This window comes from Mizuhopecten yessoensis, unplaced genomic scaffold, assembly GCF_002113885.1.
Source record: "Mizuhopecten yessoensis strain PY_sf001 unplaced genomic scaffold, ASM211388v2 scaffold10971, whole genome shotgun sequence".
Taxonomy (NCBI): domain Eukaryota; kingdom Metazoa; phylum Mollusca; class Bivalvia; order Pectinida; family Pectinidae; genus Mizuhopecten; species Mizuhopecten yessoensis.
The window spans coordinates 272407-299629 of NW_018408813.1; the positions used below are offsets into that span (position 1 = coordinate 272407).

The 27223-nt window shown below is 36.8% G+C and overlaps 1 protein-coding gene across 2 annotated transcripts in view; it reads left to right on the forward strand.

Annotated features, from left to right (window-relative positions):
- Nucleotides 1–3560: 3560 nt before the first annotated feature.
- The window catches only part of LOC110464201 (allatostatin-A receptor-like), a 112288-nt gene continuing 88625 nt past the window's right edge, over nt 3561–27223 (forward strand). For both annotated transcript variants that reach the window (XM_021519293.1, XM_021519289.1), the window contains exon 1: nt 3561–4448. The gene's annotated coding sequence lies outside the window, so the exon portion shown is untranslated. The remainder of the gene's footprint in view (nt 4449–27223) is intronic.

The following is a 27223-nucleotide window of genomic DNA, read 5'->3' on the forward strand; positions in this document are numbered from 1 at the left end:
TTTTGTTTCTTCTTATTTCTTATTCCTTTCTCTGATTTACGGTTCACTCTTAATGACAGCAAATTGGTTAATGATCTTATAATATTTTATATGTTTTGGTGTTGGCTGTTCGCGTTGTGCTGTGGGTAGCGCTCTCACCTTTCACCAAGTTGGCCGGGGTTCGATTCCCCAATCGAATGAGAAAAGGTATGGGGTCACCGTCCCGACCACGTGGATTTACTCGGGAAACTCTGGTTTCCTCCCACATTAAGACTCACTGCGCGCTGATATCCGGGCTAATAAGAGTGCTTAGTACAGGTAAAAATCACATTGTTTCATAATTGTTGCGAAAGGAAAATAGAAAAAGAGAGAAAGGGTCAGGTGTTGTCGATAGAACAAAATAAAAAGAAGATTGCTGAATTTATAGTTGATCTGTTTATTTTAAAGCACGTTTTTAAAATATACAATGTATATTATTGTGGATAGAAATGGTAAATCCCGGTGTATGGAAAACTGTAGTGGTCAGAGTTCAAACGTGTTACTTTGGATAACAAATTTAAAAAAAAATCATCTGAAGTTTTAACTGAGTGACTTTATGTCTTGAAAATTGCTATGTAGCTAGCCTTCATGTATGACCATAGTGCACATTCAAGGTCACAGAGGTCAGATAGGTTTTTGCGGGTGAATAAGGCTGCCCTTGACGTTATTTAAGAATTTCCTATCAAATTGTTCATGAAAGTCTGGGTTAGTCAATATTTCTTTGCAAAAATGTTGCGCGCAATGTGATGAATCTTTGCAAATAGATGTTTGATATTCTACAGAACGGACATCCAATATTCTTTTTCACACTAACATATCAGAGGAAACTTCTTTACAAGTCCCATGTAAAATTCCAACTATGCTTTGATTGAGAGCATGTCTCGAATTATTTCTTTCTTTTGCACTTTTTTTTATAACCAAAGTTACCCATATCCTCACTGTCCTGCTATCACAGATTTCGAGAATTACAATGAAATATGATATACCACTGCGTCAACACAAAAAAGCATACAACAACGTCGACGCATTAGGACAAAATGTACCAATGCATCAACACACAAGGACAAAACATACCAGTGCATCAACACACTAGGACAAAACATATCAATGCATCAACGCACAAGGACAAAACATACCAATGCATCAACACACACAAGGACAAACATACAATAGCAACAACACACAAAGACAAAAAGTACAACAGCGCCGCCACAAAAAGGACAAAGGAACCCACAGCGCCAACACACAAGGACAAAACGTACAACAGCAACGCCACAAAAAAGGACAACATAACCGACATCGCCAACACACAAGGTCAACACACACTACAGCGCCAACACAATGTATTTCATGATAGGCAGATAAGACAAAAGGAACTAATGAGAAATCAGCACACTATGTGTAATGTGATCGTTATAATTTTGATTGTAAGGTTTTCGAATGTGTGGTAGGCGTGCACACCAACTTATTTGAGAGGTGAATTTCTGAACATTTAAAATGTAAAATATATATTCAAAGTGCCGATATCATGTTATATGGTTCTATTCGTACACACCATTCGGACATTTTTTATCACTCATACGGCTCTCACGAAAGCGCCATCTACGATTATAAACAAGGTTGGACACAGATGTATATTTTGTAATGCGCATTTCTTTAAAACTGAGGCTATCTTCTTATACGGTTACGTAGCACAAATTTGCCTTTTTTAAATAAATTTAAACTATTTGTCCAACACAGACTTCACAAAATTTCTATCAAATGACTACATTGTGAAAGGAAAGTAACTTTGCACATCAATCATGGACGAACTACGACCGTTCTAGTACATATGTACGATCTTGAGTTGTTGTCATGTCACAGAAACCTAGTTCTTTGGTATGTTTGTTAAAATTCTAAATCGATAACAAGTTGTCTGCATAATCTTATTTCGTTTGTATGATTGTAACTTTTTTGTAGTCATCTCCCCCAGAAAAAAGTATGCCAAACTCGGATGTAACTATTTACATGTAGTCTTAAAATGTACATTTGTTATGTATATGATCTTTTCAAATGTTTGATCAATTGAATTTCCGAGTCTAGATTGGTATTTGTAAGAGTATTTTTGAGGCAGTTCAATAATGTTTCCCTTTTATTTTGGTGTGTCCTCAGTCCCTGTTGGCTCTTTTCATCGAAGTTTGTCTTTTCTTATTATCATCTTCTTTAAAGGGATTTCTTTTATAAAGGAGATTGGTGTCACAATATGGTTGTTGATGTTTTTAAAGTGTTCGGTATCATTTGTTTAAGCATTCAAGCATTCCCATCATCCAGTGTCTAACACCTTCATCATTAATGGTAGCATGGCAATCTCTTTACTTCATGATAATTAATTATGAACAAGTACGACAAACACACTATTAATTAATTATAAACGATGCTGTGTTCCATTAATCCGCGTTTCACGTTGGCTCACGGGGAGATTATACATGTACCAATGCTTTAACACGAAGACTGGCGTTTGGTAAAGGTGTACATATTTATCAGATTGCATCGATGCGGACGGTAAACTGGTCTGCCGCCCCAATGTCCGTAGCTTGACCGACTTCGTTCATGTATACAATGTACTTCGGAAATGTACATCACAGTAGCACTCTAGAAATAGCCACCGGTATGTATCGCATGAGGTGAATCGGATTATCCGTCAATCAAAACACGTGTTTATCTCAATGAGCATGCGTTGTACATGTACACTCATGCCATCTTTCTCAGGTATACATTGATACGAAACACAGTGGAACCTCCATAGTGCAGACACTTTGTTCCTCAAAATACATTACTTAAAGAATACTGAATCGTCCAGATTAAAAAAGGTGTCCCTTTCTTGATACGTGTAATTTAAATCAGTTGAAATTCGTTTTATAAGGTTCTACTGCAAAATTGAGCGTTCCTTTTTCAGAGTATTATTCTTGAGTATCGGAGCCATATTTACGAATTATCTCTTTAAATTGTTATAAATGCATACAGTATGAATCTGAGTTTACTGACACCTGACTATAAGGACATCATGGTGAATCCGACATCAGTGTAACACCGGTTTCTTTACTATAACCCTCGCATTACCGACATATTGTCATATATGACCCAATGATAAAGTCCGAGTGATGTCGGTATGGGAAGGTATAACGGCACGCTGTCGTAACTGACCAATCCCCATTGATGAACATTGATATCGGTTAATTCGGTAAAGACAAATGTAACTTGTGTATTATGGAACGTGTCACACTTTATCATTACACGGCCGGTCTGTATAAAACCTCGAATATTTATGTGACAGTACGTATACATCGCCGTTAGTGACAATCTTATTTATAAACGCGTACCTACAGATAATTACAAAACATCAATTATAAATGAACCCGTGCGTATAAGTGGTGGTGTCAATTTCATCTTTCAAGTCACTCATAGATAGCGATTGGTCCAAGATAGCGATTGGTTCCCGTCACTATCCTCCTATTGATCCAGCATCAGATGCAGCTATATCACACCGTCTCAGAGAGCTCGCAACCTCTCCTTCTCTCGTCACATCTCCCAGCAACAGGAGAGAAGACTGTTCTAGTAATCACAAATGTGTTTTCTGGAGTAAATGTCCGATGGTCGTTAATATGAGAGGCGGTCCATTGCGCATCGATCACCTACTTTCACTTGAACAAAATAATAACTAAATTAGCAGGTGCTAGCTTTCCAATCTACAACTGTGTTCTCTAAGTGTTTCATGGCTGAATTGGTCCCGGCGATTATCCAGTGTGTGTCGGCGTAAAGAACCTTTAATGAAGCATTTCTTTATGGCAGGGAACTTTTTTTTGTTCGACACTGCTAATGAATAGTAGAAAAATTACGTCTCAAGGCGTTAGAGGAAAACAAATAATTTTTGTTCGACCCGTTCATGTATAATATATTTATTGGCATGTGTTTTGTTGTTTGAAGGTAATCAACGTTTAAAAAAAGTGGGAGAGACAATAGCAAATGTGTTAACAACATTCTAGGTCAATAGAGCTTACATCTGTAAAGTCGTTCACTACCTGGTTTGACTTGCATCAGTTCGGAGTTTTCATCATTCGCCCCGGAGGGAATGTGTGGAGAGCTGCTGAGAACAAAGCAAATGTATTAACCATACGACGACTGTTACGGCCGTGAAATGATAAATTGCTTTCTGTTGGACGATGAAAGGCCTTGTGCATTTTTACTGATTCTATGAGTTGTGCTGTGATTTGGCCTGCTACAAGGACAAAAGTTTCGGAAGGATCGTTTGGAACTGATCCACGTGAATCGAGTCGTTGTTTCTCTCCACACTCCTACCAGTAAGTGACTGGACACTTTTAACTGGTCCTTTGTTGAAAGGTTGACGCCAAGATATTGTCCGTTCTTGTAAGCGGGGTCAGGAACATCTTACGGTAGGTGTTAATATCTATAAACATCAGTCCATATTTAGGAATCCTGGAACATAATTTGACTAGATTAGATTTCCCTGTATAACAGCCCCGCGGATACCATATAACTCTTTCTCATTACTCTATTACTTAGTATTAATTAGACAATCATGGAAAATGTGTAATTTATATATTTATGTAACATCATTAAAATGGCGATAAAGGTTTACTTGACATGGAGTGTTTTAAAATATATAATTATTTTTGTAGTGATATGTTTGCCTGTCTTGTTAACGGTATGCATTTGGCGTCATTAATGATGTCACTGTTATTACGTTCAATACACATTTGGTCACTGTAAAAATTATATAATATTTCTTGTAACCTGCTTTCAAATTAAGGAAATAGGAACTTCTGAAAATAAATACAAATCCAAATAAATAACCCTGTTGTTAGGTACAAATTCAAATAATTTGCCCTGAAATTAAATACAAATGCAAAATTATTTATCATTCTTTTTTTTAACTTGAATAATGTGTTGGTTATTTACATAAATGTAGGTTTATTTCGGGTTTATCTTTTATGTTTATCTTAAACGATTTGCCAGACAAGCTTGGTTCCATGTATAGTGAAGACTTGTATATTTAATATCGAAATGAGTGTTACGAAATCCCATGATTATGTTTGTTTTATTTGAATAAATAATAAATAAATGTGACAGTCCGTTAGAAGCATGGTATGCACAACAGCTGAAGAGTCCATATTTTGCCTACTCTCGTCACCGTATCGTAAATCCCAAATTACACGCCATTTAGATGAGAGTTCTATCTAATTGCTTAGCTACGCCACTTGTATCCGATGTCAATGATGTTCTGAGATTGCTGTACGTATCTGATGGGCAAGGAATTTCCGTCTATGTACTGCCTTGCTTGTTGTCAGCTCCTACTCGACTGAAGTTTCGCTCGCTCCTGTACTTGCCAGAAGTTATTTATCAAACAACCGTTATGCCTGACGTTATCAAAGATTCCATCCGAAACTGAAGAAATGACGAGCGCCTTTTGAAATAAAAGACATCCGATTTGTAGATAAATAACTAATAGTTTACCCATTTCACATAAAATATATAAAAAAAAACAACAAGTTTTTTAAAACGTTATTGATTTATTTGGTATCAAGATAACAAGACGGCCGACTTTGCTAAGCGATATTGAGAGAAAACTCTGCAGAAAGCCAGACAAATAGTATAAAGACATGCGCTATTGTTTTGTACAACATATTTCTTACATTGATAAGACATTCATCTCATCTGTCACATTCGCATCGTCAAAAGATTCGTGCATTTGACTAAAATCACTATATATAAAGCGGCAGATATCCTTGTTAATAAGTTTTTCCAGACAACAATTATAACATTAACTGTCTAGGCTCCTTACAGTGTTAATAGTTATTGCTGATTTGACCCAATTATCATTTCATCAAGTGCCACTCAAATTGTGCCGACGTTACTCTTGAATATTACAGGGCAAACAATGGTATAATCATCATAAACATTGGATGTCAAATTCAATAACGGCCAAACTTATTATTTTCATTTACCAATTCACTTCAGGTATTTTTTCCTGATGAACAAATAATTACATCCCTTTGTTCATAAGCATTGCAAGAAACTGAAAACAGTTTTGTATTCTTGGGCTTGTAGTTGTACGTCTTGTTTGACGTTACGAAGCTACCGTGATTGATAGCTTTCCCTTTGTGTAGCTGTTATATTTTACAGAAAACAAAGGGGGAAAACAACGTACGAACTGAATTGGGTTTTTGTTTGTTTTGCTTTTATTTTCACTTAATTTTCTCTGTCAGAGATTCATTTGTGGACATTTCAGTAATCAAATTAACGTTTGTGAGTCATACATATTCCTAAAATATACAGAAAAGGCATATTGACCTTGCAGTTGATGTGCTACATAAACACACCAAAATTAAGATCAGATTTCGAGATCTTATTTGTTTCGCTAATTGTTTCTACAATCTGCAAATATCTGCAATACTACCCTGTAATATTGTGTGATGTGTTGCCCTTGTAAGACAATTCAATACACTCATTTGTGAATGTCTATGGAATAAGATTACGAAATCAATGCTCGCATTAATACGGCATTTACTGATGCAAGAGTCAGTATTTTCAGATAAAAAACATAGTTACGTCATGTCAATGCAAACTTGCACAGTAATAATAATTATTATTATACAGCATTCAAATAGTGCCCTATATAATTTGTAAAATTACTCTAAGGCGCTTTACAACATATGGATAATAGTAATGGTTATAATTGTGAAAACAAACAACAAAAGCTTGCAATCACTTTCATACATTTAACAAGCAATGTGCACATGATTGAACAAATAAAAGGGTGGTATTTACATGACGTCTTTGCAAAGATTCTTAAATGCAGACGTGAAGAGGTGAGTTTTTCTGTCACTTTTGAACTTTGCCAGGGTATTTTACTTCCTAATTGCAGATGGTAAGCTATTCCACAACGTAGCCGAAACCCTCCCAAAGCATCTGTTTTCGTAGGTCACAGTACGAGATTTTGGGACACACAACAAAGATTCTGACTCCGACCGCAGTGATCTTGACGGCTGATACAGGGTAACAAGTTCCTGTAGGTACTGAGGAGCTGTTCCATTCAGTGCCTTGTATGTGTATACCAGAATTTTGTACTGCGACCTGTATCGTACAGGTAACCAGTGCAACGAATAAAGCGCAGGTGTGATGTGCTCTCTCTTTCGAGTACGAGTAACTAGCCGTGCTGCAGTGTTCTGAACCCTCTGCAGACGACTAGTTAGTTTGTCAGATATACCACAGAGCAGGGCGTTACCATAATCCAACCGAGAGGTAACAAGTGAATGCACCAAAATCTTGCATGCATCTGCAGTTAGAAACTGCCGAATACAGCCGATGTTCCTGATCTGGTAGTAACAGGATTTGGCAATAGCGTTCACTTGTTTCTCCATGTTCAGAGAACTGTCAAAGTATACCCCTAGGTTTTTAACAGCTGGAACAGTCTCAATAGTTCTGGCACCAACCTTGAGCTGGAGAGCCATTGTTTGCTGACACTTTGGGGAAAAGACGATTAGTTCCGTCTTTTCCTGATTAAGTTTAAGCATGTTGGCGTTCATCCAGATACTGATATTTGTCAGACAAGCTTCCAGACTTTCTGAGACTGTATTCCAACTGTCCTGTGGTTTTATGACCATGTAAATTTGTGTGTCATCAGCATAGCAATGATAGCGAAGGCTATGGCGACGACAAATCCCTCCCATCGGTTTGGAGTACATACAACATGTTCGTGGTCCTAACACCGACCCTTGAGGAACCCGAAATCTAGTACTTTGTCATGTGAGGTGGCAGATCCGATGTCAACACACTGTCGTCGGTATCAGTCACTCCATAAGAGTGTTACAGACGTTTATAAAGTATGCCATAGTCGATGACGTCAAATGCAGCTGACAAGTCCAGCATGACAAGCACCGCTCTGCACTTGTTATCCATTGCAGAAGCTATATCACTATGTACACGTAGGAGGGCCGTCTCAGTAGAGTGTCACATGCCGTAGGCCGATTGCATGTTGTCATGGAGACTGTTTGCATGGAGATGAACCTCTAAACACCGGGACGCAACCTTCTCCAAGATCTTAGACAGAAAAGGCAGATTTGAAGAAACTGGGCGGTAGTTTTTCAACTCCTCCTTGTCCATTCCAGGCTTTCATAACAATGGTCTGATATGTGCCTTCTTGAAACATAATGGAACCTTTGACTCAACCAATGATTTATTCATGATTGCGGTTATCAAAGGAAGCAGTGCTTCAAGACATGGCTTTAATAGGTCTGTAGGCAGTGGATCAAGCTCACAGGACTTCGATTGCGAGGTCATGATAATGTTGCGCAACTCGTCCTGGGTTGTTGGTGAGAGCTTTTTCAATGGTTCCCCATCAAATGCAATGTCAGCAGTCATGACAGAGATGTCGATGTCAGCAAAGGTGTTCACTTCCGTAATATTTTTCCTGATTGAGCTGATTTTATTCATAAAGTAATCACTGAACTTGCTTGCTAAGTCTTTTTCAGAATTACAGCTTGGTAGGATAATTTCACCTTTCTGTCCCATTAGGTTTTTGTGAGTCTAAAAAGTTGTCTTTTATCCTAGCCACATTCTTCGATTTTTTCCGAATAATAAGCCTTCTTTGACTGAAAGAGCAGTGAACCAACTAGCCGACATTGCTCTCTATAAATCAGTTGGTGAACGGTGAATTTGGTCCGTCGCCACTGCCTCTCTGCTTGTCAGTGTAGGACATATACGCGGACATCTATCATTTGTATCTTTAATGGAAGGTTTCCATCCTATTTACATTACCAATTATCTGTTTTAGGTGTTGAATTGATTTAATTGTCACTTCATTTGTTTTCCGATTATCTATATTAAGTGTAGGTATAATTGATTGTCACTTCACTCGAATCCCGATTATCGTTATTATGTGTAGGTTCGATTTAACTGTCTCTTCACTTGTTTCCCGATTATCTATATTAAGTGTAGGTATAATTGATTGTCACTTCACTCGAATCCAGATTATCGTTATTATTTGTAGGTTCGATTTAATTGTCTCTTCACTTGTTTCCCGATTATCTATATTAAGTGTAGGTTTGATTTAATTGTCACTTCATTTGTTTTCCGAGTATCTATATTAAGTGTAGGTATAATTGATTGTCACTTCACTCGAATCCCGATTATCGTTATTATGTGTAGGTTGGATTTAATTGTCTCATCGCTTGTTTCCCGATTATCTATATTAAGTGTAGGTATAATTGATTGTCACTTCATTCTAATCCCGATTATCGTTATTATGTGTAGGTTCGATGTAAATGTCTCTTCACTTGTTTCCCGATTATCGATGTTTAAAGTTGGTTTGTCAACTCGGCTGTCAACACTTATAATCTTCTTTTAGTGTAGATTCGTCGTTACTAGCATGCAAAAACTTATAATTATTGCCCATTATGGGTCTTTCCTGATGGTTTCAAATATAATATCAAACAATCTTGTTATACACACTACCAAAAATGTTACTATTATTCAGATAGTAAACACAGCATCTAGAAAATCTTGTTTTCAACCGTTCCCTTTTCTCCCGACACACACCAGGAAAAAAAATTTTTTATTATCATTTGACTGACATTGATTTTTGAAATAAGGAATATATACATAGGAAATTAAACTTTAGTATAAAAGGAATATAGGTACGCTCAACAAGAGGGTAATAAATAACAAACTGAGATGATAAAGATATTGAATGCAACTATTTCTAAACTTTATTGCATGCACAAGTGGTAGTGTCAAATTGCAATTATTCAAAAAACAAAAAAGAATTTAAGAAATATAAACATCACATTATATATACCACAGCGTCAACACACGAGGACAAAAATATCACAGCATCAACCTACAAGGGCAATATATACCACAACGCCAACAAAGAGACAAAATATACTAATTAATGTAAATGTGTATGAAAACCTCTGTTACATGTACTACATGATGTAATTGTTTGATATATAATCTATGAGTCGGACGGCTCTCGGAAATAAAGAAACTGAACTGAACTACAGCATCAAGATATCGGACAAATAGACCACAGGGTCAATACAGGTGTCCGAAAATATACCACATGGTCAACAGAAAAATGGTATAATATAAATCAGGATCCGCACAGGAGAACAAAATATACCACATCGTCGACATAGATAGCCAAAAAATATACTACACTTTTCCAACATGAGGAAAAAATATAAACAATGTCTTAGGTAAAAATTAAAAAACTCAAATTGATACAAAAAGAAAATCGTGTATTTGGGTTAGTGTTAAACTTTCCATATAGATGGATCATATCGACGAATACATTGTGTATCACGGGTTGTCTATCGATGATTATATATTCGAAATGCTATGAAGAAACGTAATGTGTCCTGATGTTTATCTTCATGAGTCCATTTTTAAGTATTATTTTCCCTGTAATTGACATGAGATATGACGGAAAACAGGAAACACTGTCCTAAGTAGCGACTCCATGCATTTCCGCGTCGGTATGCGTTACAGCAGGGTGCATGCTGTCTTTCCTTCAGTTCCAATGTCTCCTCGGTTCCTGTTGTCGACTTTAGTCCTGGTGTATGGATTGTATAATGTATCTTTTTTTTCTTTCTCATATATATATATATATATATTTACTGTGCAAGCATGAATATGCAACTACGTCGGAAGGTATCTGCTAATGTCGACCTGTGCTGTATAAATTGATATTAAACCAATATTTCTAGCAAAATATAAGGCTACACCATACCATTGAGTGAATAAACTGGCACAAAATGCACAACGACGTCTCATTTAACTGTTTGATTTTTATCAATAACATATTGCAATAGCTATAACATTGCTCATAGGCAATGTAACCTGGTAGTTATAAAGTGCAATTGAAAAGGAGTATTGCAATACTATCGATTGCGCGTCTTCTATCATTAAACTCAGACTAAAAGGTCTAACTTGTTATGTTGTACACTTCATTTGATTTCGATATATTTTTACCCAGAAGTTAATTGTGAATATGTAACACCCGATATGGTTTAAATCAAGCATAAATATAATTTCCATCAAATGTTGCGTAAGACTAACTATTGACACGGGTGGTTGTCTAAATCTCCTCTCTGGGTGCGCCCGGTTCTGACATGGCAGATTTTTACATCGGGTGATATAAGGTACATACACTCGCCTTTGGTATAGGTTACAGTATATCGATGTTATATAATCTGTTTTAAAGGATATCAAATTAAATCATGCTGCGTTAATAATAACGTTTTGCAGATTAATCTTTGATTGCAGAACGAATGTTGCAGATATTAAAATCGTCCTTACAATGAAGAAAGCAGGGGGTGAAGAGATTACGGAAATGTAGCGTGAACGGGGGAATGGGAGAGTTAGTGAGAACGACTTTGTGAAAGCGTGTGAATCGAAAAGGTAGTACTTGTAAGGATAAATGAACTATGATAGGTAGGAAGATATCAGCAGAGTAAGGTGAATCAAGTCTATTAGGAAGAAGCAAAAGTACATTGTAAAGCTATGGAGTATTAAAATGATGGGTATTGGAGAGATAATGAGATAGCGAATCGTGAAAATACAAATACTGTATTCTGGGGAAATGTCCGCTGCAGGTTAACTTTTACCTTTTTCCCATTGGAGATAAGGGCAAATTTATCATGACAACAAATATGAAAACACAGCATACATTAAATAGTAGTTACAGGAAATATGGATTTTACCTGTAAAGGGCAATTATATTTTATATCATTTTATTTTTTGAAAAGTTTTCAGCATAACAAAATATCTTACAATAACAGTTTTCATAGTCAATTGTTCTTGCAACTTAGTATCTGGCGTAGACCGGACAAACTATTTATGTGTTTCCTATTTCCCATATTGAGTTGTCTGTTTTATGGAAATTGCAAAGGGCGAATGTTTTCTGCTATACAGTAAACGACTGATACACTTTGAAGGAATTGTTTTCTTCTGAAAGACAGAGCATAAGCGGAAAATATGAAAGTGTGAAAATTGGAGATATAGTGAAAGAACGAATATGAAAATTATAGTATTTGAGATGTAATGAAGAGAGGCTTATGGAAGTGTGAACTTTGAATGAGCAGTGAGTAAGGAATTATTATACTATTACCCTGGACAGGGATATCCACCCTAGGGTTGAGACAAGCTACACGTGTTCTTTGCACGTTCTCAACAATTGTATGACGTCATAGCAACAATACCATGACGTCACGCCAACAATACAATGACGTCACGTCGACAATTCAGCCGCAGCACATCAACATTGTATTGCATTGATGTAACGTCTATGTAAAATACATAAGAGGGAAAACAGTAAGAGAAAAATAATCATTCACCCCCTTGGGAGTGAGACAGGGTGATCTCGGCTAGCCTCGTGTTTGACACCTTAAGAATCTTACCCCTCTGGTTGAGATTACCCTGTCTCACCCCCAAGGGAGTGAAAGATTCTATTAAAGTGTGACCATATGTTACGTTTCATTCTCTTGGAGAGTGAAAATTTGAGTGTTAAAAGGGGGTTTATGTATGGAAGTGTGAAAGAAAGAAATGCGAAGAGTTGTTGTTTAAATTAGGTCAGAATATCAGAGATACATAGGGTAATACGAGTGAAGAAATCATGCAATGTGTATTAAGATGGCAAATCAGACCGGGACTATTGAGAGACCCAATATAGGGCCGTGTACAGTCTATGTTCAGAAGGATTACTAGCGAATAACATATAATAGAACGGAAAGAGAGAGAGACTGAATGATCAGTAGATGCCCAAATGGATTTAGGGTGAATGGTAAGAAGAGAAGACGATGTAATCGTGTGTATTGTATAGGTAATGTGCAGAAGGCAACGGTCAGAGAGGGAAAGGAATGTGAGGTCGGTGAAGAGGAAACCTTACAGGAGAAGCGAAGGAGAATGTATGCTGTGAACTATATTATGAGAAACGCGGCCACCAACGTTTGGTAGTACTATTAAATTAGTGTCCGGGCGTGTTGATGTTAGCAACACACGACTGTCTGACCTAGCGACAAGCCAGGTTTATGGATGTAAATGAATCCAGCTAAGAAAATCAATCATTGGCGAATATATCTAACTTATTGAATTAACGATATTAATCTCTGGTATTTACGGTATCAAAGGGCTTTCCACCAGTGCCGGGGAGTATTTGTATACCTCAGCTACACGGATTAACACCATTTCACGTGATTTCCTCAATAGCCGTTTTTTAATCTTAGATATTAGATACACTTGGTAATTCTCAGTGAGGGGCTAAGATTATATGGGATCTGTTCATGTAATAAAAATAATTTTAATACACATTAGTCTAGTTTCGGGGCATCATTTTTAATGAATTGCCGTTCTACATTTACTCAGAGAAAATTAAAATGTAGTATTTGAAAAAAAGATGTTATTAACATTGCTTGTTGCTATGGAGATATTATCGTTTTAAGATAAAGTTTTCAATCAAAAGCCTTATGGTTCTCATAAAGTTTTTTTATCGAATGATTGTAGATATCATTTCACCTGCCTGCTTCAGGTATTATACGATCGGAATGATGGTCGTTATGCAATCGCAGCTGGAGGTACACTGTATCTTTATAGATAGAGATTGTAAAATGGCTCCATGCTCTTTCTTAATATCGCCCAATTTGCTTTTTTTGTTTTTACTGAAACAGATAAAGCAAGCCTTTTTCGTTGGCTGCATTAATATTAAGACATTTTGCAGATTAATATTGCTATTCATTAAATCTTTCCTATCAGAAATAATATGCTACAGATAAGAAAAACGATGAAGCATTTTCCCCCCATCTGGTATAGATAACGAATCCTGATAATTGTAGCGGAGAGTATTTTTTCTGTTCTTTTATTTTATTTTTTTATTTTCTAAAGATAAGTAAAAATTTGCTGCAGGGAATGTCAAAGCGTTTTTCGAAGATTGATAAAGAGGAAAAATCATTTTATGAGGGAATAAGGTTACATCATCGGTAATATTGTATGAGGTATCGATATAAATCTAGACGCAGCTGTAAACAGAACCATTAGCTTTATACTGTTTCATTAAATTTGAAGTAGTAGAGAAAAAGCCCTCAGGTGATGTGTTATTGAAAAAACACTATACGCACATTCTAAAAGGGGTGCTTTTTTTCGAGCACAATATTACATTTTACCACAAGCTTATCATGCGCTCTATTACTTTATACATCAAGTCCGGTCTTCAAAGTCCAAATAATGGGATGCCTCTAGATCTGCATTTTAGGGAGTCTCGGTCATAGCGATGCAGGGTTTCTTCAGCATCAATCAGACGACAGGAATCCAGGCGATAGATAAAAATTAATATCAAAGCGGCTTTTTGTTTTGAGGATAACCTTACCATTGTATTGGAACCTTTTGTTTAGCATAACTGGGATTCGAACTCTTGACTTCAGGTTGTTAACTTATAATATTGCTCTATTGACTGAGATACCTGGGCAACGAAAGTGTCCTGGACCAACTATGCTACAGTTGTATTCAAACCGAAATTACGTATACAAACAAAAATGTTTTAACGAGACTTTAAATCCATGAATGGAAAAATGGATATATATCCCTTGTTTTTATTTGTGTGTGAAGAACACACGTGAAGAAGTCGCGAAATATTGGTGATCTACAGTAACTTTAATGTATTTGTGGATAAAAATCCTGTTTAAAATATGTATAACCAAACTTCATTCTGGGAAACAAGGAGACTAACAGTTAATTTACAATACACAGCAATGAACGTGCATGTTATCCTTAAACGAGTGCGCTTGTTAACGTAATACATTTTACGCATCAAACATATTAATTAAGATAAACATTCACGATCTGGCGTGCGTTCGTCAAAACAAAATAACTCGCGAAAAATGGGTTAATCCGCAGTATAATAATATAGACCTGTCCGTTCTATCTCTTCACCGTATTTGCAGCCATATCATTCATTAATTTTCCGTTAGATAAATGGATCACATGATTTGGTGTAACCCTGTACTAATCGACTAACTGGTATATGGCTGCAAGATGTGTAATTATAGATAATAGCTAACGTTTCAATAATCTGAGCTCGGTTATCAAAGCCTGTTTAACTTAAGGATGTATGCTACGATAACTATTACCAATATCTCATTTTCCAAATGAGTTACTCCATCTTACAAAACAACGAACTGTATATGTTATACTTTCGCTATTACATTAGCACTCTGTCTGTTTAAGCAATCTGTCATTGTAACTTGTCACAGTTTTTAGATAGAATTTTTAATATTTTTTATGTGTGATGAGAATCATATGCAGATTCGTATATTGTAACAGGGAAAGTTGGGTGGTTTTGTTTTCATTTAATGTATGGTCTTTCCTTATTCCTTTGACATTGCAATTTAAAACAAAATTAAAAAAATATAATTTTGGCAAAGGGAGACAATAAATATTAAAAAAAATGTAGACAATTATAATAAAGGAAGAGCCTTGCGTTATTTATAGCCAGTAAAATTTCGTTTTCCCATTTCAATTTATGCAAGAGATAATTCAAATTCTTTACGCTTGTATGCATCCTTAATGAAAATTACTTAATGTTTTCATATTTATATCAATTTTAATATAATAGAATATTTTCTCAGAAAATGTACAGTTACAATATAACTGAAGACTACATATTTAAATGCATGTTTACCTCAATTACTTACTGAAGTAATAAGGCTTTGATCCTTTAATCAAGCTTTATTACTTAAATGATAAATTAGACAGAATTTTCAAAACATTTTCAACCGACCAACAAAAAAACACTGTATATCATAATCTTTATTAAACAAAATTTCATGTAATGTATTTTTTCAAAAGACTGATTTGTGTAATGAGGCATTCTGGGGGGAAAAAATCTTTCATATATGTACATGTATATTAAAATGTATCTATGCTTCTTGTCTTCCGATGTCTAAGAATGCACGCTTGCTATTATGGTTTTGAATTCTAATATTTCGAAAACGCTCCTTCTTTTTCTTTAGTCATATAATACATTGTATAACATGTGATGTGAAAATAAATACAAACGAATTTGGATGATATCCGTGTCTACTGTTTGTTTATTTAGGATATCTACGAAAGTTTGTACCACGAAACTATCTGAATGGTTCAAAACCACGAAGGAAAGTACCCACAAACATTTCGTGTTAAACAGTATATATAAGTTGACGTTAAGTTAATTAGACCTTACATCAATGAACCTTGATTAGAGGATAGACTTACATTACTTATCGCATTAACTGTATCTAAACGTATATATACAGTAATTGGTTGGCAAGCCTGTCGCCACCTTCACCGCGATAGATGTGGCTGGTGTCTGTAAACACCGGGGAGGGTCAATATTTGATAACACATTATATATTTAACGACCTTGTCGTAACGGCCGGTCTGTCGACAACTGAAAAAGAGGTCTTTAATAACACATCACCTGAGGGCTTTAAATGCGACCTATGGTGGACCCTCACAAAATCGAGATTTGTTTTCTTGCTGTCTCAATCAAGGACACTGAAGAGACAAATATCGATCTGCTGTCCACGTGGTAACACTCTGATTCTGATTTCGTGTTCCTCTCTTATATAACGAGCCTGTCCTTTCAGCGGTATCTCCCCAGGCGCCTCTGATTAGCCCATTGTAGGTATAGCGAGACAGCGTGACTCGTCAACCTCCCCTGTCCAGATAGCAATCGTTCGTGGAGATGGCACAAATTTCGCTGTTATGAAAAAATTAAACGTTGAACAGACAAACAAATAAAAACCCTTCAAAACAACAACGTCGACGACAGGGTCAGGGCCACCGTCTTCAACATCCTGTTTTGCCGGGAATACATTCGGTCAGTGACCCTCCATTTTTCTAGGAAGAAAATAGCAAAATATGCAAATCCTATGGTTGTTGTTTACGCAAAACAAATAGTTCGCCTTTGTGAATTGGCAGATTACCATGAACCTATGTCATACGTGTTCTTAATGTCATATTTATGTTGAGAGACACTGTACACATTGTCAGGGAAATAATAGGCCTGCTGTATCACATCGTTTGTCGTGAGAGGCGACTTATGTGGAGCCCTGCTGACTGCAGTTTTTTTCTGACTTCTGCTCAAAGAACATTGGAGAAACTAAAACTGATCTGCTGCCAATATTGCAGCACGAATATCTATCTTTGTTCTTGTCTCTTCTACAAACTATTTGTTTCCGGCTGTGTCTCACGAGGCACTATTCATCATTAGCGGTTGACAGGACGTATATAGCCAATGACGATTCTGGGCTGTATCGTCGTTAGTATCATACATATACAAATGTATGTAGTTTGGTTGGTTTGGTTTAATTTTGTTAAATATCCTATTAACAGCTAATATCATTTAAGGACTTGCCTCCATGTGTGTAGTGTATGCGTGTTTGCGAGTGTGTATGCAGGAGACATGGTATGTTGGTTGTACTTGCCTCCTCGTGATAGCGCGGCTTTAATGCCGACTTGATAGTGCTATCTCACTGAAAAACCATGTCGAAGGCATTACGCACAGCATTCCGCCCGGTCACATTATACTGACAACGGGTGAACCAGTTCTTACCATTCCCCTTAATGCTGAACGTTAAGGGGATGCAATGAAAAAACCAAACATGAACATGGCATTCTACAGTTGTATTTACAATAAAGCATCGGACCTTCCTAACCAGGGGAGCCTGGTTATATAGAAACCAAATTAAAGGCACGTTCTCATCATATCGAACTGTTTTAATTTCTGTATCTGACTTGTTCATCGATTTTCTTTTATTATGTTAACAAATGACATATTTAACCATGGTTTTCGACCAGAGATTAAGTAATCTACCCAGGAATATTTTACGGTGGTCCTCTTGACAATATTTCTAACTACGACATCGTATTGTCTGTCGTATAGTTAATCATAGCAAATTGTACATCGTTGAATACTGACATAAATTTTGTATTTGACATAAATGTGCACTTCCTATCAGATGCTCTAGGGTCGTATAACTGGTTTTTGTATGTTCATGTTTCTCCTTCGTTCCTAGTGTTGCTGTTTTCTTAATAATAGGACTTCTGATTTTTTATCCGTGTGTAGGTTTTTTGTGGGTTTTTTTAATTTGCATTCTTCCATTTAACACTGTATGACATTTTGGGTTGATTGGCTAACACGTTATAATCAATCAACCAATAAAAAGCCAAGTTAATTTGTTCTAACAGCTCTGCAATGGTAATGGAAACGACAAAAGCGTTACGCGAATTCTCAGAAATATGCCGACCCTGAGACTCGGACGTATCTCCATAACTTGCAAATCGCGTGTAGACTGATCGAGGTTTGCGACGGTTTGATTGGTTACTTAAGTATCCCTCTTCACAAATCAGCGCGTGAATAAATTATCAAGTCATGTACATCCAGTTCTAGACAACATCCGAGGGTAGTGAAGTTTGCTCTTGCATGTCATTGCTTACTTCTCCTTTGCAGCAGGCAGCATGTCGGTATACATCGTACATGTAGGCATACGCATATAAATCAGTTTTAAATATTCGATGACCTCGTGTTATTTCTTTTGTGCTATGATTGTTATGATCGCATGCATTTAACGCCCCAAGTGACCATCAGAATGTCATTTGAATATTCACGAGTTTCCTATGGATAAGATATGTTCAATTTAGATGAAGTTTTTTTGAACAATTGAAGGACGAGTTTTTTTAGTTAAGCGGTCATGTAATTGGCGAGCTGCCAAAGTGTAATGGATCGCATACACTCACGCGGTAAGATAGAATTCAAGAATATATATGTGTAAATAGAACAACATGTTGGGCTGCATAACAAGGAATTTGCTATCAAAATCAACAAAGAAAACAAGTTCATATGCACGCCTTAAGATGTATTCTTATTTTTTGAAACCAGCTGACGATTTTAAAGTCTTGTTGCTCTAATATTTAGGAAGACATTTGTTATGTAGTTTTACATTGCTTTAAATGTAAGCTAACAATGCTTTGCGAAAAAAGTGGTCCCGCGGTACTTGTCGAACTACCTGGATTGTGGAACGTGATTTACAATTCCAGGCTGTCATTCACGCGAAAAACACGTGTGCAATTGACATGCACCAGCTCAGGTTATCGCCTATAATGTTCACGGACGATTATCGTTGGTCTAGGGCTCATTGAAACTGACAACGTCGAACACTCTACATATCTGAGTGACATTTGACGTCAGTGAGAAGCACTCCCGACCCTACGTACTGAGAGGGAAGGCATTTTAAAGGATAATTGATTACTGCCAGTAATAAAATAATAATTCATGAAGTAAGTTTTAGAACTTTGTTACTTATACATATTGTGTTTGTACAAATGTACATCTCAAAACATCGTATCGTCGTCGTGTTATTTTGAGAAATTTGTCATTAGTATTGCCTCTTCCGATATTCACTCTCGATTGTTTTTTTTCTTTCAATATTAGACGTTATTTATTCTTCTTGTCATTTTCGTAGTTGTTTATTTTTCTTTCGAAAATCGTCGTTGTTTATACCTCTTTCATCATTCGTCGTTTTGATACTTCATACTTGAGCTAGTAATCATTGTGGATGCTTATCCTCGATATAAATGCATTTGTTTTATGTATTAAACTAATCAAGAAAACCATTAGTTGATTTGTTTGTATTAATTATAATAAGTCTTTTTATTTGTCTATATTCTATGAAAATGTGGACATCGTTCGTGTTTTTATGTTTATTTTCAATCAAACTTGCAACGCTTATCACAAACGTGACTAAACTCCCCAAGGATTCCCTCATTAAAGGCATGACGAAGTATTGAATGAGGTTTTTTGGCTGCGCCTCTAATATCAAGCAAAAACGTATACAGCCAAAAATGCAGAAAACGGGCGGTGTATTATTGCCAGTATAATGTAATGGCTTCTGTTATCATGAAAACCGACTTTCATTAATAATAATAGCAATTTATATTAGGATAGTAATATGTTTTGTGTTCCACAAAGTACATCCATAATTGTCTCCGTGATTCACTTATTTAATACCGCTACGCAGCAATAACATGTATAGGATAGCAAAAAATGAATGCCTCTTTTTCTACAATCCCTCAAAGCAGTTGTAAATCGTCTATTATATAATTTTACAATGACTGCTCCCTCAATTTCCCCATGTCATAATAAAATGCCTCAGCCGTAACAATATTTTGGAAGCACTGAAAAAAACTACCATTCTGATATCAATTTTGTCGATTGAATACCGGCGAGGTCCATTGGTGATTTCTTCTGTCATTTATAATCACGTATATCATTGCTTGCATATTAACAAACACTGCAATCGATCCTGGGATTCAGCTATAACGCGTACTCCGGGGGGAGTTAGTCTAGCGCTCAATTGGAGTTGTCAATCATACAAGTGTGTGCGTATTACTGTTTTAAACCAATTAATGCCACTTTTAATCAAAAATGCATACGGGCTTTCGTGTTTGATTGATTTAAAAGAATTGCTTTCAAGGAAGAAGTGTAAAGGATCGCGGCTTTGTTTATCCAGTGTCTATTTTCATTACTGGGAGCATACCTTATAGTGATAGCCATATTATTGGCCTTTTCAAACTGGTACTAGTATGCGTATAGTTAGGATGTACATGACTCCATGGTAAATATTATGTAACCGATTTGCGTCCATACCGGTATGAATATTGAAAAAATAACATTTGATCCTTATATTTACGTTCTAAATGTTCAGTTAATGTAGACCTAAACAAAGTTATTCCCCTATTCGTCAGCCAAGCGAGAATCGTGAAACAGCTTAACTTCACCAAAATGTGTGCTTCTAACGGTTGTTTCATATTAATCGAGGCGAGAGGAGAAAATTAAAAATGACACTGATCCAGTTGCTTTCATAGTCATATGAACGCAATTTCTTATGGTCATGTTTATGGAGGAATCGAACTTGCAGCGTAAATGTAAAAATATGTACATATTCGAATCCACATACATCAAATTACGGCGGTTGGCGAAAGATGCACAATAGGAAAGATAATAAAACAAATCAGTGAAATAAAAATTAAAAAACGAAAACCGCACGTAGAAAAATCATTAATGGTATCTTGAGTGCATTGTCTCCTTATCCTTCAGTAGATAATTGGGCGGATAAAAGTAACTCTTTTAATGTACCAATTTTTGTATTCGAACAATGCACTTAGATGCTACTTGTAATTACGGAAATGTTTACCCAGGAATGTTTTCATCAATATATACAGTATTGATTAAGTTGCATTTGATGTTTTTTCAAAGACGTTGAAGTAACCCACTAAAAATATAAGTTTACGAAATCTGGCAGGCCCTGATGTTATTTTAAACGTTCGAACAAACTGCTTGGACGATTAAAATTGAAAAAATGAAGACGAAGATGAATAAAATTACCTTAAAGAAGATCACGTGTGTATGGTTCCTCCTAGATGGCAATACCGTCTGATTTTAATTGCGTACCGACCTGCATGCAAAAATTAATTATAAACTCTCGGGCGGAAACACGAGCCCATGGCGAGTTCATCATCTCGTATTAACCGATAAATCATCGCGTAAACACAGTCCTCAGGTTTTACGTATACCCTCATGCCCTACATTTGGCCAATTATAATTAATTTATATCACTGATAATTACCACAGCATGCTATTACAAATATTATATGTTCTTTACTGCATTCTGGTATTTGAATTGTTCGATTCTTAATTGGCATGAAGAGATTTTAAAGAGGTGATATATTTATTACTTGATTTAAATCCAAAATTGGGCTCAGCGCAAGTTGCAAATTACCAATTTGGATTGTTTTCCCTCTCATATTTTACAATTTATTAAGTTAAATATAAAAGTATCTATAAATATGTTTGATTGATTAATATTTTAATTATAATAAACAATGCTTGTGAACAACGCGTGCAAACGTTCATAAAATAGAAAACATAAACGTTCATTTTTGTGAAACTATCGTTTTTCCGGCACGTAAAGATAACCGTCGATATACATGTACATGTATGGAGATCAGTTTCGGAACTACTGTTTGTATCATTTCATCAACTTGTTTATTTGGTTAATCTGTTAAAGTCGATTAAGAATTTACCAAATTTCACAAAGCGGCCGTAACTTATTCTTTCCTGCGAAGTAAACGTCTGTTGTAGCAGCCGTAATCTGTTCTTGCCTCGTCTACACAAGTAGAAACCTATTCTTCGGGAGTGAACCTCTTTTCTACAAGCTGCTTTCTACCCTTACTTCGAATCATACTCTTACGTATGAAGAAAACATCATCTGTAGCAGTCGTAGCCTCACTCTTACGTCTGAAGAAGACCTCATCTATATAGAGGCCGTAATCTGCTCTTACATCTGCAGGAGTAAACCTCATCTGTGGCGGCCGTAACCTACTCTTACGTCTCAAGTAACATCATCTGTAGCGATCGTAACCTCACTCTTACGTCTTAAGTAAACCTCATTTGTAGCGGCCGTAACCTACTCTTACGTCTTAAGTAACCCTCACTGGTAGCGGCCGTAACCCACTCTTACGTCTTAAGTAAACCTCATTTGTAGCAGCCATAACCTACTCTTACGTCTGAAGTAACATCATCTGTAGCGATCGTAACCTCACTCTTACGTCTTAAGTAAACCTCATTGGTAGCGGCCGTAACCTACTCTTACGTCTTAAGTAAACCTCATTTGTAGCGGTCGTAACCTACTTTTACGTCTGAAGTAAACATCATCTGTATAGATCGTAACCTCACTCTTACGTCTCAAGTAAACCTCATTTGTAGCGGCCGTAACCTACTCTTAGGTCTTAAATAAACCTTATCTGTAGCAGCCGTAACCTACTCTAACCTCTGAAATATACCTCATCTGTAGCAGCCGTAACCTACTCTTACGTCTCAAGTAAACTTCATCTGTAGCAGCCGTAATCTACTCTTAAGTCTCATGTAAACCACGTGTGTAGCGGCCGTAACATAGTCTTACGTGTGAGGTAAACCTCATCTATAGCGGCCGTAATTTACTCTTATATTTGCAGGAGTAAACCTCATCTGTAGCGACCGAAACCTACTCTAACCTCTGAAATATACTTCATCTGTAGCAGCCGTAACCTACTCTTACGTCTCAAGTAAACTTCATCTGTAGCGGCCGTAACCTCACTCTTACGTCTGAAGTAATCATCACATGTAGCAGCCGTAACCTCCTCTTACGTCTCAAGTGAACATCATCTGTAGCGGCCGTAACCTCAGTCTTACGTTTCAAGTAAACATTATCTATAACAGCCGTAACCTCACTCTTACGTCTCAAGTAAACCTCATTTGTAGCGGCCGTAACCTACTCTTACGGCTCAAGTAAACATCATCTGTATAGATCGTAACCTCACTCTTACGTCTCAAGTAACCCTCATTTGTAGCGGCCGTAACCTACTCTTCCGCCTCAAGTAAACCTCATCTGTAGCGGCCGTACCCTCACTCTTACGTCTGAAGTAATCATCACATGTAGCAGCCGTAACCTCCTCTTACGTCTCAAGTGAACATCATCTGTAGCGGCCGTAACCTACTCTTACGTTTCAAGTAAACATCATCTATAACAGCCGTAACATCACTCTTACGTCTGAAGTAAACATCACATGTAGCGGCCGTAACCTACTCTTACGTTTCAAGTAAACATCATCTGTAGCGGCCGTAACCTCACTCTTACGTCTGAAGTAAACATCACATGTAGCAGCCGTAACCTACTCTTACGTTTTAAGTAAACCTCATCTATAGGGGCCGTAGTCTACTCTTACATCTGTAGGAGTAAACCTCATCTGTAAGTCTGAACTAAACCTTATCGACCGCTACATATGAGGTTTACATCAGACGTAGGAGAGAGGCAACCACCGCTACAGATGAGGTTTACATGAGACGTAAGAGTGAGGTTACGGCCGCTACAAATGAGGTTTACTTCAGACGTAAGAGTGAGGTTACGGCCGCTACAAATGAGGTTTACTTCAGACGTAATAGTGAGGTTACGGCCGCTACAGATGATGTTTACTTGAGACGTAAGAGTGAGGTTACGGCCGCTACAAATGAGGTTTACTTGAGACGTAAGAGTAGGTTACGGCTGCTACAGATGAGGTTTACTTCAGACGTAAGAGTAGGTTACGGCCGCTACAGATGAGGTTTACTTCAGACGTAAGAGTGAGGTTACGGCCGCTACAGATGAGGTTTACTTCAGACGTAAGAGTGAGATTACGACCGCTTCAGATGAGATTTACTTCAAACGTAAGATTGAAGTAACGGCCGCTACAGATGAGGGTTACTTCAGACGTAAGAGTAGGTTACGGCCGCTACAGATGAGGTTTACTTCAGACGTAAGAGTAGGTTGCGGCCGCTACAGATGAGGTTTACTTCAGACGTACACAAGAGTGAGGTTACGACCGCTTCAGATGAGATTTACTTCAAACGTAAGAGTGAGATTACGACCGCTTCAGATGAGATTTACTTCAAAAGTAAGAGTGAAGTAACGGCCGCTACAGATGAGGTTTACTCCTGCAGATGTAAGAGTAGGTTACGGCTGCTACAGATGAAGTTTACTTGAGACGAAAGAGTAGATTACGGTCTGTTGGTATTTTCTTTGATCGAATCATTCTTATTGATGGAGTGGGTATCTAGGCTAATATAGTGATGGACAGGGGCCTGCATATCGTTACTAGTCTTTACATACTTCGGAAGCAATATTTTCACGAAATGTTTTGTCAACCGATAATAAATGTATGAGGTTTACTTGAGACGCAAGAGTGAGGTTACGATCGCTACAGATGAGGTTTTCCTTCAGACGTGAGAGTAGGTAACATATACTACAGATAAGTTTTTTTTCAGACTTAGTGAAGTAGGTTACGACCGCTACAGATGAGGTTTTAGCCTTCTCTAACCCCTGAGATAAACATAATTTGTAACGGGCGTAACCTACTGTGATACTTCGATCTCCATTGAGACGTCTTACAAATGTATATTTAATCTTCAGAAGAAGTCGTGTATCACTTCATAGAGACGAATGTACAAGTCCTGATGATTTTACTCTATTATTATTCTTGAACTGACTTTGATTTATTATCGGCTGACAAAACATTTCGTGAAAATGTTGCTTCCGAAATATGTACATGTAAAGGCTAGTAACGATATGCAGGCTCCTGTCCATCACTATATTAGCCTAGATACCCACTCCATCAATAAGAATGATTCGTTCCAAAAAAATACCAACAGACCACTCAGTCGTATTTTAGGCCGATGATTTATCCTTCGGCCAGAGGACCTTTCTCCGCTTATTACATTTGCGAGAGTGTCGGTCAAGTGGGTCAAGTGAAAATTGCTGTAAATGAATACGTTCGGAGATCGACGTCTCTCTGCTATTGGCGTGTGTTGGTCCGGGGAGTATATTATTAACACTAAGGCGAGGGTCAAAATATTTCCGGCGTTTCTTAAACGCTCGATAACTACGCTAGAGTTGACAGAAAGTTCAAAATATTTATTTATTTATCGATAAATAATCCATAAATAAACACTGAGTTAATTTGGGCGAAATATAAACAATTGATAATTCTCTTCATGCACCAAAAGAAAAAAAGAAAAAATCCTGATTATTTAAGCTAAGATTTATCAATTAACAATATAAAAAACAATGTTTTATATATGTTGTTAATTGTTACATTTTGTAATACAAATTGCGCTGCAGCAAAAATCTGCGAAGCAAATACGTAGGAAGGTCAAACCTTAAATATTTTCCAGGGACTAGTGTTAGGGTTATCTCTCCTGATAGCTGAAAAATAACACGACATGTTTTTATCAACTTCCAATTCCCTGAGCTTGATAAAAGCATGCGTTTGTGGGTACATTCCCAATTTGTCTTCACAGGAAGACACATCAAGTAAATAGAGTAGCATACACATGTGTATATATATATATATTATACTTTAATGGATTTAAATTTATTTATAGGAAGACAAGTGCATGTTTAACCTAAAGAATCGTATAATCGAAATACGCAGAATGTCAACCAAATCTTTTAAACATTTCTACTTGTTTCTTTTATCGTTTACGTAATGGTCTAGGCAGTATACAGTGATAATATGAGAGTAAAAGCCTTGCACATGCATGTATCGTGATGTTGATGTTGTAGTCACCATGGGAATATTTTACAAAATCAATGGGATATATGATACATTCCATTTTTTTTAATAGCAATTTAAAGGTGATGAAAAAAATAAAAAAATAAAACACACGAGAAACCGATAAACCGAGAAACAGCTACAGTCAAAAACGTAAGCATTCAATAGTTGCGAAAGTTTGACTTCGCGTAAAATAGAACAATTCATAAAGTGAGAATAATATCTTTTTAATGTAATTGAAACCAAATTCGACTTCGAGAACAACATAAGCGTAGTCGAGATATACTTGTAAGGAAAAAGTTCCAACAGAGACGGGATACCAATATTAGCGGGACATAAAGAACAGTTTGATTCTTAATTTGGGCGCCAGCGTGAGGTTGACCTTCGCTTTTACTATCACAAGCGTCATAGCGCTGTCATAATTACACCATCACGACCGCAGCTTCTCGACGAAGAAGAATTTAAATGAGGATCAAAGTTTGAAGAGCATCTGTAAATGTGTTCCCTGTCTGCGTTAATTGCTATCAGAAGGGCACCTGCTTGCTTTATGGCGCTGTTTACTGCCAATCGGAGACCAATGGTGTTTTCTACAAGTCGTCTTTTCAATGTTTGACGATGTTCACGGCATACTTTTCTTGTTGAGTTTCAGCTCTAGATTTGTTTTACTACTTAACCTATTTCAGTTTAATACCTTTATTTGAGTGTCATTGTCCATTTGGCCACAGGACTGCATGGTTGGGACCCTAATAGTTTGCCACAGGGCACCGGTAGATACTGTGTTATAAAAACGGGAGTCTCCATATTTTCTTTCTCCCTTCTCCTCTCCTGGTATTTTGTGCAATCTGATGATGTATTGCCTTTTGTTTTGTGTGTCTCCTCGATTGTAGGGGTTGCTTTTCGTATCGAATTCGACTGCTGATTTTGTTTTTGTGTATTGACTCTGTGAAGGTACTTCTATTTAACATGTTCATTATTATTGGGGACAAAACAA